Here is an 18765-nt window from a genome sequence, read left to right as displayed (position 1 = left end):
TATTTGAGAATAAAACAATCGTGTGTGTGTGTGTGTGTGTGTGTGTGTGTGTGTGTGTGTGTCCTGCCCTTTGGAAAGTATTTGAGAATAAAACAATCATGTGTGTGTGTGTGTTTGTGTCCTGCCATTTCAAATCTGTGGTTTGAAAAGCTGTCCTATGAAATTTAAATCTGATTTGATTCTGAATATGTAAAATTTAAACAGCAGCCAAATCCTGGAAGTGTTTTTAGGATATATATCAAGTATGATTCATCAATAATAATCAAGAGAGACTGTCCAAGTATTCTTCATCAGTAATGACCAAAAATGTGTTGCAAGTTGTTCCTAATATTTTATAAATGTACCTCACAACTGCTTTTCCCATCAAAAATAACTGTTGTTTAGCATTTAACACATTCCAAAGCATTTCATCTGTTGGAGGTCCTGACCCCAGCTCGGTGGAGATCTGGCAACAAGCGTCCCTTCGTGACAGAGGAGCACACCAGGAAAGGACACTCAAAGGACTTGCCTGTGGTCACAAAGTGGGCCAACGTGAGGGGTCTTGCTTGAATTACTCCTTAGACTACAGGTTACTTTGAAACTATGAAATGGACTACAAAGTAAAAATCTGGATCACTATTAACAGCTAACCCTTCATGAGTGCTTCCTATGTGGCAAAGATGAAGTACTCTAAGTAGATTATCTTCAGTCCAATGACTGTGTTACATAAGATCTATTAATAAACCTCAGTGGTTCAGCAGGTAAAGAATACGCCTGCAATGCAGGAGACACAGGAGACACGGGTTCAATCCTTGGGTCAGGAAGATCCCCTGAAGGAGGAAATAGCAACCAACTCCAGTATACTTGCCTGGAGAATCCCCTGGACGGAGGAGCCTGGCGGTCTACTGTGCATGGGGTTACAAAGGGTCAGACACAACTGAGCAACAAGCACACAAATTATTAAACCCATTTTACAGAGATTAAGTTGATAGAAGCTGTGTACAGGTGACCCTCTGAATCCATAGCTCTCACATCCCCAGGGATTCACGCAGCTTTGAAACCCACAGATAAGGAGGGCCAACTGTACTAGGCCATTTTATGTAAGGGACTTGAGCACCCTCAGATTCGGGATCCTCAGGAAGGGGGAGGGGAGATTCTAGCACCAATCCCCTGCAGATGCTGAGGGATGATATAATTCCCAAGCAGTGATGGTGAGGTTCACGCTCGCATCTCCTTGATTTATGAATCTGTTAGGATTTAATAACTAACTAGGCTAAACTTCCTCCAGAGGCACTGCCATAATGTGCCAATTCACTACCATTTGTATTAGGTATTATACCCTAAGGTGAGCATGAAAACTGTCACATAATTTCCAATTCCCTAGGAAAACAAAACAACACAACAAAAAAAAAGCTTCCTTTTCTAAAGCCCTTATATATGGGATCTAATCCCTATTTCCTGTTTTTAAATTTTAATTGGAAGATTATTACTTTATAATATTGTGATGGTTTTTGTCATACGCCTACATGAATCCGTCACAGGGATACATGTGTGCCCCCGCCCTGAACCCCTCTCCCGCCTCCATCCCCACCCTATCCCTCTGGGTTGTCCCAGAGCACTGACTTTGGGTTCCCTGCTTCATGCATGGAACTTGCAGTGGTCATCTATTTTACATATGGTAATACACATGTTTCAACGCTAATCTCTCAAATCATCCCAACCTCATCTTCTCTCATTGAGTCCAAAAGTCTGTTCTTTACATCTTTGTCTCCTTTGCTGCCCTGCATGTTAGATCCTCATTATTGTCTTTCTGCATTCCATATATATGCATTAATATACAGTAATCTGTCTTTCTCTGACTACTTCACTCTGTATAACAGGCTCCAGTTTAATCCACTTCATTAGGACTGATTCAAATGTGTTCCTTTTATGGCTGAGTAATATTCCATTGCATATATGTTCCACAACTTCCTTATGGAACATGTAGGTTGCTTCCAGGTCCTGGCTATTGTAAACAGTACTGCAATGAGCATTGAGGTACATATGCCTCTTTCAAATCTGGTTTCCTCTGTGTATGCCCACCAGTGGGATTGTTGGGTCATATGGCAGCTCTATTCCCATTCCTTTTTATTCTCTACACGTTTCTTACCAGGCAGCCAACTGAAATCTTCCTGTTCTCTTTTGCACTGAACATTTAAGAAAGCCCAAAATAACCTACCTCCTTCCTCCATTCTTTTTCTCTTGATCTACTTGCTTCAGCTGAGTTTATGGCAGACTTTAATACAGGGCTGTGGCCATCACAGGAATTCTAGGGAAGGTCAAGTCTGTGATTTGGGCTCATCAGGGTGGGGTAACAACTATCATTCAAATCCAGGTCTATCTCCTGGGCCCCATGTGTTCTCAGTGGACTAGCCTGTATCCTTGAAACAACTCAGAAACAACAGTAGCTGTAGACTCTCCCAATACAGCCCTGAGGAAATCGTGCACACTTGGATGCTCCAGAGTCAGAAACACGTGGAGAACGCCATGTCCAGGCCTCACAGCTGTGCGATGGGTTACGGCTGCAACAGGCGCTCAGCCTGGAGACCTGCATAGGCCAGAGTACTCAGATTTCTTAACCCTGCCCTAAACGTGCCCCTGAACTTATTGGAACAGTGTGGGATCCTCTATAGTTATAGAGGCAGTGTTTATGCAAAGTTTAGAATGACATTGTCAGTAAATAATCTGTTAGAATACAAACAAAATACTTAAGACAAAGCCTACTTTAACTTTTATTTTTTTAACATTTTTTTCTTTTTTTTTTTTTAGTTTTTATTTTTTTATTTTTTTTACATTTTATTTTTAAACTTTACAAAATTGTATTAGTTTTGCCAAATATCAAAATGAATCCACCACAGGTATACATGTGTTCCCCATCCTGAACCCTCCTCCCTCCCCATACCATCCCTCTGGGTCATCCCAGTGCACGAGCCCCAAGCATCCAGTATCGTGCATCGAACCTGGACTGGCAACTCGTTTCATACATGATATTATACATGTTTCAATGCCATTCTCCCAAATCTTCCCACCCTCTCCCTCTCCCACAGAGTCCATAAAACTTTTAAAATGAAAGCAGAATGCTGAGAGACCTGAAGGCACAAGTAAGAGAAAGCAAATACCAGCAGCATGTGCAGGAAGCTTTCAGAGTGTGCTGAACAGCGAACAGGCCCCTCATTTACCACTTTTACCTGAGGAAAACAATATTCGGAGAAATTGATTTTGGCTTTTCGAGTTAACATGCAGTTTTACTACAGCTGCCTTTTAGCATATTCACTAGTTACGTTATTGATCACATCTATTAGTCCAAACCCTAATTTTTTTCCTATTTTCTTCAAGAGACAATAATGCTAATAACAACAACAATAACATTGGGATGACCAAAAGGTTCATTTGCATTTATCCTTAACATCGTATGAAAACCCGATAGAACTTTTTGGCCAACCCAATGGGTAATGCAATCACGTCTTGTGTTATGACACAATTCATAGTAAGGGGAACAAAAATCTTGGTTTTTCTCTTTTTAACTGACTGGATCAGTTGTAAATTATTGAGGTTTAATCCTGCCCATGCCAACAGTTGCTATGGGGCTTCGTCAGTTCCAGAGATTTTTATCCTGTGACCTTGGTACAGGGCTCCGTAGCCATTGCTTGAAAAAATAATAAAAAGAGCTATTGCATGACGGTTGAAGCCTCTGGAGTTGCTTAAACTCCTTCCCCCACTTTAAGTTTCTATTTCTCCTATACATTCTTTAACTCTAGATATGAGGTTAAAAATAAAGTGCTGTGAAAAACTAGCTTGATAGTGTGCCCAGAGTTTACAGAGAAATCAAACTTAGACACAAGTCAAAGAAGCCACAGACAGTGTGAAGAGAGTAGCACTGAAAAAAAAAAATATACACACACACACACAATGTGATATTAATCATGTGAACATCAGTCCCTTTTGTTTCTAATCATAAATCCCACTGTGAAACCTTAATTGGATCTGAAACAAAACGCACTTCTTCCTCTGACACTAACCTTTAATCCTCACTCATTTGTATGTTTTTTCCATCATCAATTGTACTCACATTTCCAACAAATGATCTAATCAATGGGAAAAAAGAGTCCTGTTTCAGATCATTACACTCCACAACCACTCTCCCAAATTCAGGAACACAGCTACTGTGTCACAGCCAGAAGTCTATGTGCAGGAGCTACAATGATTAGCCAACAAGACACCCACCCTTTGTAATAAGACTTCTATATTTACTTTCAATGTCAAGCTTTACAATACTATCCCACCATTTGACATGAATCTTTGTAAAAAACCACTTTTCCAAGGTTGTGTATCTACTCCATAATTCAAGTTACTTTCATTTTAGACAAAGCTCTGTGTTTCTTGATGCAGTACATGTGTGATTTCAGCATTACAAATAAGCTCTCTCAATGTTCTATAGTCATCTGATTATTTCTCATCTGTTTCCTTAACTACAGATGGTTAATCATCTTTAACTATTGACAACTTCACTTTTCTTTGTAGTTCAGTCACTAAGCCATGTCTGACTCTTTGCAACCCCATGAACTGCAAAATCCCAGGCTTCTCTGTCCTTCACTATCTCCTGGGTTTGCTCAAACTCATGTCCATTGAGTGGGTGATGCCATCCAATCATGTCATCTTCTTTTCTTAGACATAATTATCATTCATTGAATCCCACTGACTTGAGCTCACTATTATCTGCTTCTGCAGAATAAGCAAAATCAGTTAGCCATCTAAATTCAGCTGTTAAGATTCAGTTGAGAAAATTACATAAACTGTGGCAAGGGGAGAGTGAAATACAAACCTGAGTTTCTCAGATATGTTATCAAAAAGAAAATGCTGACTTTTTCATTTTTCACTTCAGAGAATCGAATGTGTAATCTTTTACACTGCACAAACATTCTGCTCCAATGTGGACCCTTAAAAGACTCACAAATCAGAAAAATCTAATTTAAGCCTGGTTTGACTAATTCCACCAGTGATCATCACAAATCTTTCAAACTCGCATCTGTTGAGCATTATGTATGTGTTGTCCAAATCCTGATTGTGTGTTTTCAGTTAAATACCTTAAAACATGTCAGCATTTTAACTAAGAAGATAAGTAAATATCCTAAGGGAAGCATTCTTATCAGATAATTGTGCACTGTTTACACACAAAACTTGCTGGAATGATGTTAATCATTTTGGTTATAGTAATTACCATTCCTGTGACATAGCCCCATCTTGAGAAATTACTCTTCTGCATTTATCTTACAGCAGACAGAATTCGCGCTGAACTAGAAATGAATATGGCCTTCTTATACTCTCTTGGATTTTCCCCCATATCTCTTCAGTTTGTGACCCCATGGACTGGAGCACGCCAGGCCTCCATTTTCATCACCAATGGCTGGAGCTTGCTCAAACTCATGTCCATTGAGTCGATGCCATCCAACAATTCAGCCTTTGTTTCCCCTTCTCCTTCTGCCTTCAATCTTGCCCAGCTTCAGGGACTTTTCATATGAGTCAATTCTTCACATCAGGTGGCCAAAGTTTTGGAGCTTCAGCTTCAGCATCAGTCCTTCCAATCAATATTCACAACTGATTTCCTTTAGGATTGACCGGTCTGATCTCCTTGCAGTCCAAGGGAGTCTCAAGAGTCATCTCCAACAGCATAGTTCAAAAGCATAAACTCTTCGGTGCTCAGCTTTCTTTATAGTCCAAATCTCACATCCAAACATGACTACTGGAAAAACCATATCCTTGACTAGACGGGCCTTTGTCAGCAAAGAAATTTCTCTGCTTTTCAATATGCTGTCTAGGTTGGTCATAGCTTTTCTTCCAAGGAGCAAGTGTCTCTTCATTTCATGGCTGCAATCACCATCTGCAGTGATTTTGGAGCCCCAAAATAAAGTCTGTCACTGTTTCCATTGTTTCTCCACCTATTTGCCATGGAGTGATGAGACGACGTGCCATGATCTTACTTCTCTGAATGTTGAGTTTTAAGCCAGCTCTTTCACTCTCCTCTTTCACTTTCATTAAAAGGATTTTCAGTTCTTCGATTTCTGCCGTAAGGACAGTGTCATCTGCGTATCTGAGGTTATTGATATTTCTCCCAGCAATCTTGATTCCACTTTGTGCTTCATCCATCCCAGCATTTCTCTTGATGTACTCCACATAAAAGTTAAAGAAGCGGGGAGACAATATACAGCCTTGATGTACTCTTTTCCCAATTTTGAACCAGTCTGTTGTTCTATGTTGGGTTCTAGCTGTTGCTTATTCATCTGCATACAGATTTCTCAGGAGGCAGGTCAGGTGGTCTGTTCCCATCACTTGAAGAATTTTCCACAGTTTGTTGTGATCCTTTCAGTCAAAGACTTTGGCGTAGTCAATAAAGCGGAAATAGATGTTTCTCTGAAACTCTCTTGCTCTTTCAATGATCCAATGGATATTGGTAATTTGATCTCTGGTTCCTCTGCCTTTTCTAAATCCAACTTGAACATCTGGACGTTCACAGTTCATGTACTGTTGAAGCCTGGCTACAAGAATTTTGAGCATTACTTTGCTGGCATGAGAGATAAGTGCAATTGTGAGGTAGTTTGAACATTCTTTGGCATTGCCCTTCTTTGGGATTGGAATGGAAACTGACCTTTTCCAGTCCTGTGGCCACTGCTGACTTTGCCAGATTTCCTGGTATATTGAGTGCAACACTTTCACAGCATCATCTTTTAGGATTTGAAATAGCTCAACTGGAATTCCATCATCTTTACTAGCTTTGTTCGTAGTGATGCTTCCTAAGGCCCACTTGACTTCACATTCCAGGATGTCTGGCTCTAGGTGAGTGATCACACCATCGTGGTTATCTGGGTCATTAAGATCTTTTTTGTATAGTTCTCCTGTGTATTCCTGACACCTCTTCTTAATATCTCTGCTTCTGTTAGGTCCATACCATTTCTATCCTTTATTGTGCCCATCTTTGCATGAAATATTCCCTTGGTATCTCTAATTTTCTTGAAGAGAACTCTAGTCTTTCCCATTCTACTGCTTTCCTCTATTTCTTTGCATCGGTCGCTGAGGAAGGCTTTCTTATCTCTCCTTGCTATTCTTTGGAACTCTCCATTCAAATGGGTATATCATTCCTTTTCTCCTTTTCCTTTCACTTCTCTCCTTTTTTCAGCTATTTGTAAGGCCTCCTCACAACCATTTTGCCTTTTGCATTTCTTTTTCTTGGGGATGTCTTGACCCCTGTCTCCTGTACAATGTCACGAACCTCCGTCAATAGTTCATCAGGCACTTGGTCTATCAGATCTAATCCCATGAATCTATTTTCACTTCCACTGTATAGTCATAAGGGATTTGATTTAGGTCCTACCTGAATGGTCTAGTGGTTTTCCCTACTTTCTTCAATTTAAGTCTGAATTTGGCAGTAAGGAGTTGATGATCGAGCCACAGTCAGCTCCCAGTCTTGTTTTTGCTGACTGTATAGAGCTTCTCCATCTTTGGCTACAAAGAATATAATCAATCTGATTTTGATATTGACCATCTGGTGATGTCCATGTATACAGTCTTTTCTTGTGGTGTTGGAAGAGGGTGTGTGCCATGACCAGTGTATTCTCTTGGCAAATCTCTGTTAGCCTTTGCCTTGCTTCATTTTGTATTCCAAGGCCAAATTTGCCCGTTACTCCAGGTGTTTCTTGACTTCCTATTTTTGAATTCCAGTTCCCTATGATGAAAATGACATCTTTTTTGGGTGTCATTTCTAGAAGGTCTTGTAGGTCTTCATAGAACTGTTTGATTTCAGCTTTTTCAGCATTACTGGTTGGGCATAGACTTGGATTACCATGATATTGAATGATTTGCCTTGGAAACAAACAGAGATCATTCTGTCACTGTTGAGACGGCATCCAAGTACTGCATTTCAGACTCTTTGGTTGACTATGATGGCTACTCCATTTCTTCTAAGGGATTCATGCCCACAGTAGTAGACATAATGGTCATCTGAATTAAATTCACCCAGTCCAGTCAAATTTAATTCACTTATTTCTAAAATGTCAATGTTCACTCTTGCCATCTCCTGTTTGAGCACTTCTCATTAACCTTGATTCATGGACCTAACATTCCAAGTTCCTATGCAATATTGCTCTTTACAGCATTGGACTTTACTTCCATCACCAGTCACATCCACAACTGGGCATTGTTTTTGCTTTGGCTCTGCCTCTTCATTCTATCTGGAGGTATTTCTTCACTCTTCTCCAGTAGCATTTCAGGCACCTACCGACCTGGAGAGTTCATCTTTCAGTGTCCTATGTTTTGGGCCTTTTCATACTGTTCATGGGGCTCTCAAGGCAAGAATACTGAAGTGGTTTTCCATGGTTTGCCATTCCCTTCTCCAGTGGATCACGTTTTGTCAGAACTCTCCACCATGACCCATCCATCCATCCATCTTGGGTGGCCCTAAGGGCATGGGCTCAAAGTTTCACTGAGTTAGACAAGGCTGTGGTCCATGTGATTAGCTTGATTAGTTTTCTGTGATTGTGGTTTTCATTCTGTCTGCCCTCTAAGGGATAAGGATAAGAGGCTTATGGAAGCTTCCTGATGGGAGAGACCGACTGTGGTGGAAAAAGGGTCCTGTTCTGATGGGCAGGGCCATGCTCAGTGAATCTTTAATCCATATTTCTGTTGATGGGTGGACCTCTGTTCCTTCCCTGTTGTTTGACCTGAGACCAAACTATGGTGGAGGTAATGAAGATAATGGTGACCTCCTTCAAAAGGTCCCGTGCATGCAATGCCACACTCGGTGCCCCCGATTTGGCAGCAGGCCACCTCCAACCCACACCTCCTCCAGAGACTCCTGGACACTCACAAGTAAGCCTGGGTCAGTCTACCGTGGGGTCACTGCCTCTTTCTCCTAGGTCCTGGTGCTCACAAAGTTTTGTTTGTGCCCTCCAAGAGTCTGTTTCCCCAGTTTTGTGTAAGAGTCCACATCTCTTGGACACTATGTTATATGTGTGGTGACAGGAGAGATAAAAATCCTCAGGCTTTTGGTCTGAGAAGAATTAAGACTGGTTGAGGCCAACACAAGTATTTTCCTGGCCAGTTCCTTTTCCCTAACTGTTATTTGCTGGAATGAGTTCAGATCTTCTCTTACGTTGAATGTTAAGCCACGGAAGTACTGATGCTGAAGCTGAAGTTCCAATACTGTGGACACCTCAGGCAAAGAGTTGATTCATTGGGGGAAGAAACCTAATGCTGCTAAAAATTGAGGGCAGGAGGAGAAGGGGGTGACAGAACAGTGAGATGGTTGGATAGCATCATCAACTCAAGGCACATGAATGTGAGCAAACTCTGGGAGATAGTGAAGGACAGGGAAGACTGGCGTGCTGCAGTCCATGGGTTTGGAAAGAGCTGGACACAACTGAGAGGCTGAACAACAACAAGCCATGATGTACAAAAGTAGGCTACATTGATGCTTGACCCTACTTGCTCCATATTTTCCCACCAGCTCAATGGAGTACAGCAGTGTACGGCCAACCAGCTACAAACATTCCTAATGTCTTTATAACCCCTTTAGGGATGGGCTAATTGTCTCCCCACTTGTTTGAAGCTGCATTTTTATCAGTTAAAACTCCTTGAGTGTATTGTGTATTTCATATACCAAAAACTAGAATTTTTTACAGATGAGTTTATTTTTAATTGAATAAAAGTCCAAAATATTTTCTTTCTAGACTCTCAACAGTTCATTATTTTTCCATACTCTATTCTGGAAATTTCTGTTCCAGGGTTCATTTCTAATATTTCTGAGTTCCAGCTAAACACCATTTTAATGTCTCTGTTAATTACCATGCCCTGTTATTCAATGTTCAGTTTCAAGATTTAGTAAAATTTAGGAAATAGCTGTAATATTAATAATTTGAGAGTCCACATAAATGTATCTATTCTGTTGAATATAAACCCTTTTAAAGGAAAAAGTTTGCAAAACATGTCAAAAGACCTTGATAGTATTGCAACTAAATCTGATACTTTGAAGGAAAACAAAATTATTTTCATAGAAGTAAAACAATATATTTCCAGAAATTTACCTTCCAGACTGGCCCTCTAACACTTTTGAATTGTATCTCTAATGATTGCTCCCTTACTCTACTTATTGTACTTCCAAATGCAGCTACTACCTCATCTCCAATATAAGAATCCTGAGTTCAAGGCCTTTCTGAAGATTTAATCAGTACTGAATATGAATCAGAAATTTTATTGGCTCTATGAAGAATCATTAGGAGAAATAATCTTTTCCAACATTAAACAGAATACCATTCATTGTTTAGACTTTAGCTCTCTTATGAATATATTAAAATGTAAGACATTCAGTTGCATTCTCTTTTACCTTAGCCAACTATACCTATTATTTTCCAAAGCAATGTTTTATTTATAATCATGAGGGTTAAACACTTGTGGCACATCTCTACAGTATAAAACAGTTCTTTATATTTTATAAGCAATGAGAAAGAAAGTTCTTATTTAAATATAGATTAGTAGACATCTTCTTGGAATCTTAGACACCAGAGAGCAGTCTCACATGCTTCAGAAGAAAAAAAACCAAAATCAATTTCTCTGAGACATCCTAAATTGATGTGCTTTTGAGAAACAAGATCAATTACTACATAAAAGTATGGCTATTACCTGACAGCATTTTAGATTGAAATTTCATCCACGTCTCAGATAAACCCACAACCCCATCCTAAAAATGGACGATGGACTTTAATGAACCATTCAATGCATATCCCTCAAATCACCAGTAATATTTATCCTAATCCATAATGGCAGCTTAGATAGTTCTATACCTCCTTCAGGATTTCAAAACTTTCAGATGTTTTTTTCAGTAGAAGAATGTGGCAGGCACCACCGTGACCAAGCGTTCAAAGTCAATATCTGTAAGAATGAGCCCTGTTAGAAGCCCGTGTCTCCTGAGAAGCAGCAGTGAGCAGGGCACCGTACCATTTCTGTGGCATTCCTGCCCAAACTACATCTCCTGACACGTCTACATTAGGAAGAAACATGAAACTAACCCCGACTGTGAGAGACTCTACCAAATCACTAGTCAAGGACAACAGACTAAAGAAACAAGACAAATACAAGATACGATTCAGGATTGGCTTCTACCAGAAAAGTCACTCGACCGTAACAACTGGAAAATTCTGAATATGACCTTTGATAAGTAAAGAGTACTGCAGCCATGTTAACATCCTAGTTTAAATAATAGGTATAGTCACTGCATGCGTGCAAGCTCAGAGACTCAGTCATGTCCAACTCTTTAGGACCCCATGCACTGTAGCCTGCCAAGCTCTTCTGTCCATGGAATTTTCTAGGCAAGAATACTGGAGTGGGTAGCCATTCCCTTCTCCAGGGGACCTTCCCAACCCAGGCATCAGACCCACATCTCCTGTGTCTCCTGCACTGCTGGCAGATTCTTTACCTGCTGAGCCATCAGGGAAGCCCAATACGTGTAGCCATTAGTCATGTATGACACTGTCATTCGGAGAAGCTGGGTCCTACTTTGCAGCCTATGTGTAAGGCTGAAATGACTTCAAGACGGTTTCAAATTTTTATTGAGTTGATCTCTGTTTTACAGATGAGAAGACTGAAATGTATGCATTTTAGAGCATTGCTTAAAATAATGAGGAACTTGACACTATAACCCAGGGTTTCTGCTTACTGATCTTTCCACTATATAAAGGTTCCCCCAAAACAGTTTTAGAAGATTCTGTCCTACCTTCTAAGGAGATAATTCCTTTTTTCTTGCCTCTGATTTGGAGACTGAATCGTGAAATCAGAGTGTTTCCAGGTATCCTCGTACAAGCCTTTGTTCACGGATCCATGAATTTGTGCCTCTGGTTACCCACCTCCACAGCTACAGATCAGCTGTGGAACTGACTCCTTTCCATCGCCACCTGTTATCTGCTTGGTTTATCAACCAGGCAATGTTAGGATGGAGAGGCTTTATTTTTTTTTTTTTAACTCTTTTATCTAACACGGTACCTAACATAGAGCAGGTACTTAATAAGTATTTGAAGAAGAGAAGGAAGGGGAAGAAAGAAAACACATGACAGACTGCCTAGCATGCCAAAGATGTTAAGCATAGTTCTACAAACTATTGTTTCTCTCCAGTGATCACGATCACTATGACAGATAATCAATATAAATCAGATGAAACGATTAGGATGAAATTCCTCCCACGCTAGCACTCATCCATATATGCTTAAACCAGCAAAGCCTCAGTGCCTGGCCTGTGCTTATCTAATTCTATCATTTATCTTGGTGAGTCACAGAGACTGACTGCGTATCAGTGAGCATGGCATATACAGTTGGTCAGTTACACTTTTCTATAGAAAAGCCCAATATCATCCTTTTAGCAGGAACCTTGTCTTTGCATTTAGAAATTCAACATAAACATAAAAACCCAACTATTATACACTGAATTTAGCTTTTCATAATTTTTGCTCCTCTCACCAAATGAGTGACAAGTGTGTACAAACACACACAGTAAAGAAGACGGCATTTTATATGATCTTGATCAACACAATCAACATAAAAAAGAAAATTTAGATCCAATCTAGACTATCTAGTTTGAGTGTGTGTGTGTATTCAGTCACTCAGTTGTGTCCAACTCATTGTGACCCCATGGGCTGTAGCCTGCCAGGCTCCTCTGTCCGTGGAATTCTCCAGGCAAGAATACTGGAGGGGGTTGTCATTTCATCCTCCAGGGGATATTCTCGACTCAAGGATCGAACCTGTGCCTCCTGCAACGCCTGCATCAGCAGGTGGATTCTTTACCACTGAGCCATCCGGGAAGCCCAAGTTTGACTATAATTAGGTTTATAACTGCAAGTCCCTATCCTCCAACTTCTAGCTGTGTAGTTTCACCTGTAAACTATTTGGTAGCTAATTACAACCTTCATTTCTAACCTAAGATAACTCTGAAGAGAAAATAAGCAATATGAAACTGAATTAATTGTACGTTTCTGCATTTTAGTAGCAAAATCTGATATATATTATTTTCATTATGGTTTTGAAAGAACACACAAAGACTTCGGGTTGTTGATTTTATGTGGAGAAAACACATTTACTACTTTATAGTTATACCAGAGTTTTATAAGAGCTAAAAATAACTGCCAAAAATATTTCTAAGAGTCTGAACTTATTTGCATCCCACAGAGCTTATCCATGTCCAAATTTCTTTTGAAGCCACCAGGAGCTCCACATTTCTACCAACAAAGTAACAAGAAGATAAAAACCAGGGTCTTCACAATTCACTCTGGTTATAAAAATGTTATGAAAATGGGTTTCTATGCATACACAGAACAAACTATTTGTTTTATTAAGATGAGAGCCAATTTCAGGTAATCTACATATTTAGAGGATGCTTTTGCTGTTTTCCCTCTGAAACCTACAAAATGTAATTTCTACTGTGATATACTAGGTTAGCCAAAAAGTTCATTCGGGTTTTTCAATAAGGTGTTATAGAATCACCCAAGTGAACTTATATGTTCTTCCCTAAGTTCTTAATATTTGGGATTATTTTCTTTTTGTGTATCTCATATAAACTTACCCCCATGAAGGAATCTGATTTGTAACCCAATTCTCTTAACACAACCTCCCTTCAAGAGGAAAGTTTCTATTCTGGAACAGTGAACAGAGCTTCGGGGATCAGGAGACAGAGAAATCTTTCACAGTGAGAGATATGGCTGTGAGGTGCAATTAAATGCATCAAAGACGCTCAGCAACGCTTTCAAGCCAGGTGAAATTGAGAGCAGAGTGAATCCCACACTACATTCCTATGTCTTTGATTCTGACTAGGGTAAGAGGCATAAATTCTCCCTGAATGAGGGGGGACGAAAGGGGAGTAGCAGAAAAGGTAAGAGTGATGTTAACAGTTCAAGAAGCAGACTGTGGAAGAAGCAAGAAACACACATTTCAGTGAAAGTGACGGCCAGGGGCAGAGCGAACGCCTGGCAGCCCATTAAACTGAGCAGAGACAAAAAACACTTAATACCTGAGACTCAGGCTCAGTGGTTTTGTAGACAAATTTTTTTTTTTGTCAGATGGTTAGGGGATATTAAGTGAGAAATGCCGAGGTGAGGAAAAGACGGGACTAGAAAACTGCAGTGTGATGTGATCAGATGGCTAGACACAGCTACTTCCCACACACCTCAAAGAGCCAGGTCAGGGTGATGTAAATTCACAGGAAGAAGAGAAAAGAAGGGCATCTCTACTTCATCCTTCCCATGAAAGGACAAGAAACAGACACAGTTGTAATTAAGAAATACTCTTGGGGACCTCCCTGGAGGTCTAGTGGTTAAGACTCTGCACTTCCACTGCAGGGGGCACGGATTCCATCACTAGTACGGAAACTAAGATCCCATGTGCCCTGCTGCACAGCCAAAAAAATACTCCTCTTAAGAAAAGGTGTACTATTTACTATTCTTTAAAACGGTGATCCATATAGCACAGTGACTCTGGTTAATAATATTGTATTGTACATTTGAAGTTGGGAAGAGAGTGGATCTTGAAAGTTCTCAACACACAAAAAAAGAATTTGTAACTATGTAGAGTGATGGATGTCAACTAGGCATACTGTGGTATCATTTCTCAATTTATACAAATATGGAACCATTATATAGCACACCTGAAAATAACACAATGAGTATGTCAAGTATGGGGCTTCCCAGGTGATGCCAGTGGTAAAGAACCCATCTCCCAATCCAGGAGACATGGGTACAACCCCTGGGTCGGGAAGATTTCCCTGGAGAAGGAAATGGCAACCCACTTCAGGATCCTAGCCTGGAAAATTCCATGGATAAAGGAGCCGAGCAGGCTACAGTCCATAGGGGTGGCAAAGAGTCAGACACGACAGAGAACAAATACATCAATTATACTTTAACTTACAAAAAGAGCTCCATCAGAGTAATGACTCCTTAAGTAAGACTCAGCGGCTTGTCAATTGGAATCACAAGAAAACCGTGAGATGCTCACGATAAGGTCAGATTCTAACCCAGCCCAGCAGTGCGTCCTGGAGGCCTCTTGCAGGGGATCTGGAGGAACTCCTGGTCCCTTTCAACAGACCGGTCTACTTTCGTCTTGAGTTATCAAACTCAGGAATTTGGCTAAAATAAAAAGTGATAGGCATCTTGTGACTTCAGTGTCCTACCTTAAAGACCAAATTTCATTTAACTGTAGACTAATTTAGTTGATCTTGTTGGGCACCAGCCATTAACATGGTCTTCAACTTTGAAGGTAAAAAATTTTAGATGTGATCTGACATTTGAACTCCGCGTGTTCAAGGTCTGAATCATTCACCCACATATGTATGCCATAGTCTAATCCTATACAAGACATGTATTGCTAAGCACATCCAATATGGACCATTCCTATAATTAATTGCAATAAGTTTAAATACTATTTAATACATAAAATAATGTCTACTTTCATCTGAAGGATCACAACTATAACACTGGACACATAAGACAATAGATTATCCACAACCTGGTTAATTTATAATTAATATGTAGTGAAATAGATAAATATGATGTCTAGATTAATGTTCCAAATATTTTATCTCATTATTTCTCAGTAAAAACAAAAAAACTTGATTTACAGATATAATTATTCCTATTTTAAAGATGAGGAAACTATAATTTAGTAATATTAGGCAACTTAACCTAAGTCATACAACTAGTAGGAAATGCCTGAGTCAGCAATAAGACTGAAGTCAATTTGACACATACAATACATATTCATTTTGTGATTAAATTAAGCTATCAAGTTTAGCAAGGTCATCATTTACATTTTCCAAATTAACTAAACAGCTCGATTTTCTCAGGAAGACTCAGTGTAGCCATCTAACCAGCATACATTAAATATGCATTTGTGAAGTGCATTATCTGCCTATCTATTCTTCTGCATATTAATCTAGAACTTTCTATTCTGTCTTTGAAAACTCTGGTCATAGCCTCCCTCAAGGTAGGAAAAAAAAAGAAATGAAAAGAATATATATATATATCTACTGTACACATCCAAGTGATAAAAACTGTACTGAGGTCAAAATTTTCCTTTAACTCTGCCCATTCAGGACACCAGCCTAAAAACACTCATTTTATTTTCTCAGACAAAAAGTCTCGAGTATTCACGTTCTCTACTGCCTTCTCTCAAGCAAATGTAAAATGCACCTTTTACAGCCTTTCATTTGTCTCTCTTCTCTACAAATTTCTCTCCATCTCAAATTATTTTATTGCCCTTTTTCTGTATTTTAATCAGTTAAGTGTTTTTTAAAACCTATTTCCATCCTGAACATTTTACTGTGAAGAGCACTATTGAACTCCCAATACACAGCCTTCAAGAGGTAAGCACAGACTTGTTTCCTGCCACATAAAGTCTGCTAGACGATTGTCTCTAATTAACTGAAAGCAAAGTACGGAATATTTGCTACCTAATCAAGAAACCACACAATTTCTCTTATTAATAGAAAAATAGCAACAGCATTGTCCAGTACTTTTGCATGTATTTGGAGCTTAAGTAACCTAGAGACATGCATTCATAACTTGAAACTGACTTAACGTGGATTATCTTGATAGAAGCAGTCTGAATTGTTATGGTGAAGGTTATAAAAATTAAAACATGAGGTTTTTTTTTTTTTTTAATTTTAAATTATCTTGATTTCCAAATGTCAATCTCACTCAAGCAACTCCATTTAAAACCAAATTAGTAGGAATATTTTAGTCATGTTTAGAAAATTTTACATTTGTGCAAAAGTGTGATTCCTACTGGGTTTCCCTTGGGGCTCAGCTGGTAAAGAACCTACCTGCAATGCTGTAGGCCTGGGTTTGATCCCTGGGTTGGGAAGATCCCTTAGAGAAGGGAAAGGCTACCCACTCCAGTATTCTGGCCTGGAGAAGTCCATGGACAGAGGAGCCACGTGAGCTACAGTCCATGGGGTCACTAATAGTTGGACATGACTGAGCTACGAATACTTTCATTTTCACTGGTCCTTCATGAAATATTTATGAATTATTATAGATCTATCCATTCAACCAAGTTTGATGAATTTCTCAAATGTTCATTAAAAATGAATGAAATTATGAGCTAGAGTCTAGGTCACTATCATTACATAAGGTTAATGCTTTCACTTGATTTACAAGAAAATAAGAGAGATGGAAAGATTTAGTACATAGTAAGTATAAATGATGGTGCTATTGATAAAAGCAGACTGGCTCTGAAAATACACATACGCACACACACACACACACACACACACACAACTTGTGTACATCCTTTCTTGGGCTTCCCAGGTAGCACTAGTGATAACAAACCTACCTACCAATGCAGGAGACATAAGAGACATGGGTTTGATCTCTGGGTCGGGATGATCCCCTGGAGGAAGACACAGCAACCTGCTCCAGGATTCTTACCTAAAGAATCCCATGGGCAGAGGAGCCTGGCAGGCTACAGTCCCTAGGGTCGAGAAGAGTCAGACACGACTGAAGCAACTTAGCACACATGCATGCACATCCTTCGTCAGGACAGAAACTTGCTATGATAGGCTAGACAGTTTCCTAATCCATGTCCCTAGAAATCTTTAACATATCTGAATTCCTTTGTTACAACACAGTATCAGTATTTGTACAATGTAGAGGCATTTAAAGAAAAGAAAGAAGATATATATAATAAAGATCACCTTGGCTTATGTAGACAACTACCAACAAAAACAGATTTTTCACTCTTACTCAAGGTCTATTCAAATGAAACAATGACCCGTGAAACAAACACCGAAGATCCTCCTTCAGTCATTCACACTTGAAAATACACTCAGGGATAAATTCATCAGTGTGCTGAGCTTCACTTTACCAGGAATAGATGCATAAAACTGACTAAGAGCAGACATGCAGATGTATAGATGTCTTGCAAACACATTCTACTTATAGAAACCCTTCAGCAGGGCTCAGCACCAAGTTGAAAATCTCAGGACATCTTCACAGACGTGAACACAGCCAAACCTGCATCAAACTAGGAACTGGAACATGGTAACAGGATAGGGAAAAGCCATGTGCCCTGGAGTGCACCCTTCAATTCAGCAAGTGCTCGAACGGAAACCGCTACCCAAATATGCAGACAGAAAGAGATAGTGGTAAAGAATCTCCACTTGGGCACTACTTGGCCGCCAAATAAATACACCCCAAACTGCCCACCATTCGTCTAACATCACTTCTCGTGAACCTCGGTTCACACTCATTTTTAACCAAAATGTTAATTTTAAAAAGGAAATTTTAATAGTCCATTAAAACAAAACCACCACTTAGAAATGTAGATTTGAACCGCTCCTGATTTAGAAACAACAGTCCCCATAATTACACTTTTGCCATTTTCAACTGCCAAGTATCAGAACAGGATACATAAGCCTCAAGTTAGTATGAGCATTATTAGCCTCGTTAACTCCCAGAAAAAATCTCAAAAATCTACTGGCTCATAGAATTCACCAGTCTTCATTTATTACTGCAGGGGTCCCCGGCCTCTGGACCATGGACCAGTACATCCTGTCAAATCAGTGGCAGATTAGATGAGAAACAGAGCAGGCAATAAGTGTAATGCCCTTGAATCATCCCCAAACCATGTCCCTCATCCTTGTCGGGGGGAGAAACTGTCTTCCATGAAACTGGTTTGAAGCACCAAAAACGTTGGGGACTGCTGTTGAGTAAACATTCCTGCTCT

General features: G+C 39.7%; 1 protein-coding gene across 3 annotated transcripts in view; it reads right to left on the bottom strand.

Moving 5' to 3' along the window:
• Positions 1–18765, bottom strand: part of CDH7 (cadherin 7) — a 139662-nt gene that overhangs the window by 109001 nt on the left and 11896 nt on the right. The gene's annotated exons all lie outside the window — the stretch shown is intronic.

Source organism: Bubalus bubalis, chromosome 22 (genome assembly GCF_019923935.1).
Source record: "Bubalus bubalis isolate 160015118507 breed Murrah chromosome 22, NDDB_SH_1, whole genome shotgun sequence".
Classification (NCBI taxonomy): domain Eukaryota; kingdom Metazoa; phylum Chordata; class Mammalia; order Artiodactyla; family Bovidae; genus Bubalus; species Bubalus bubalis.
This window is presented reverse-complemented; position numbering and strand designations above follow the sequence as displayed.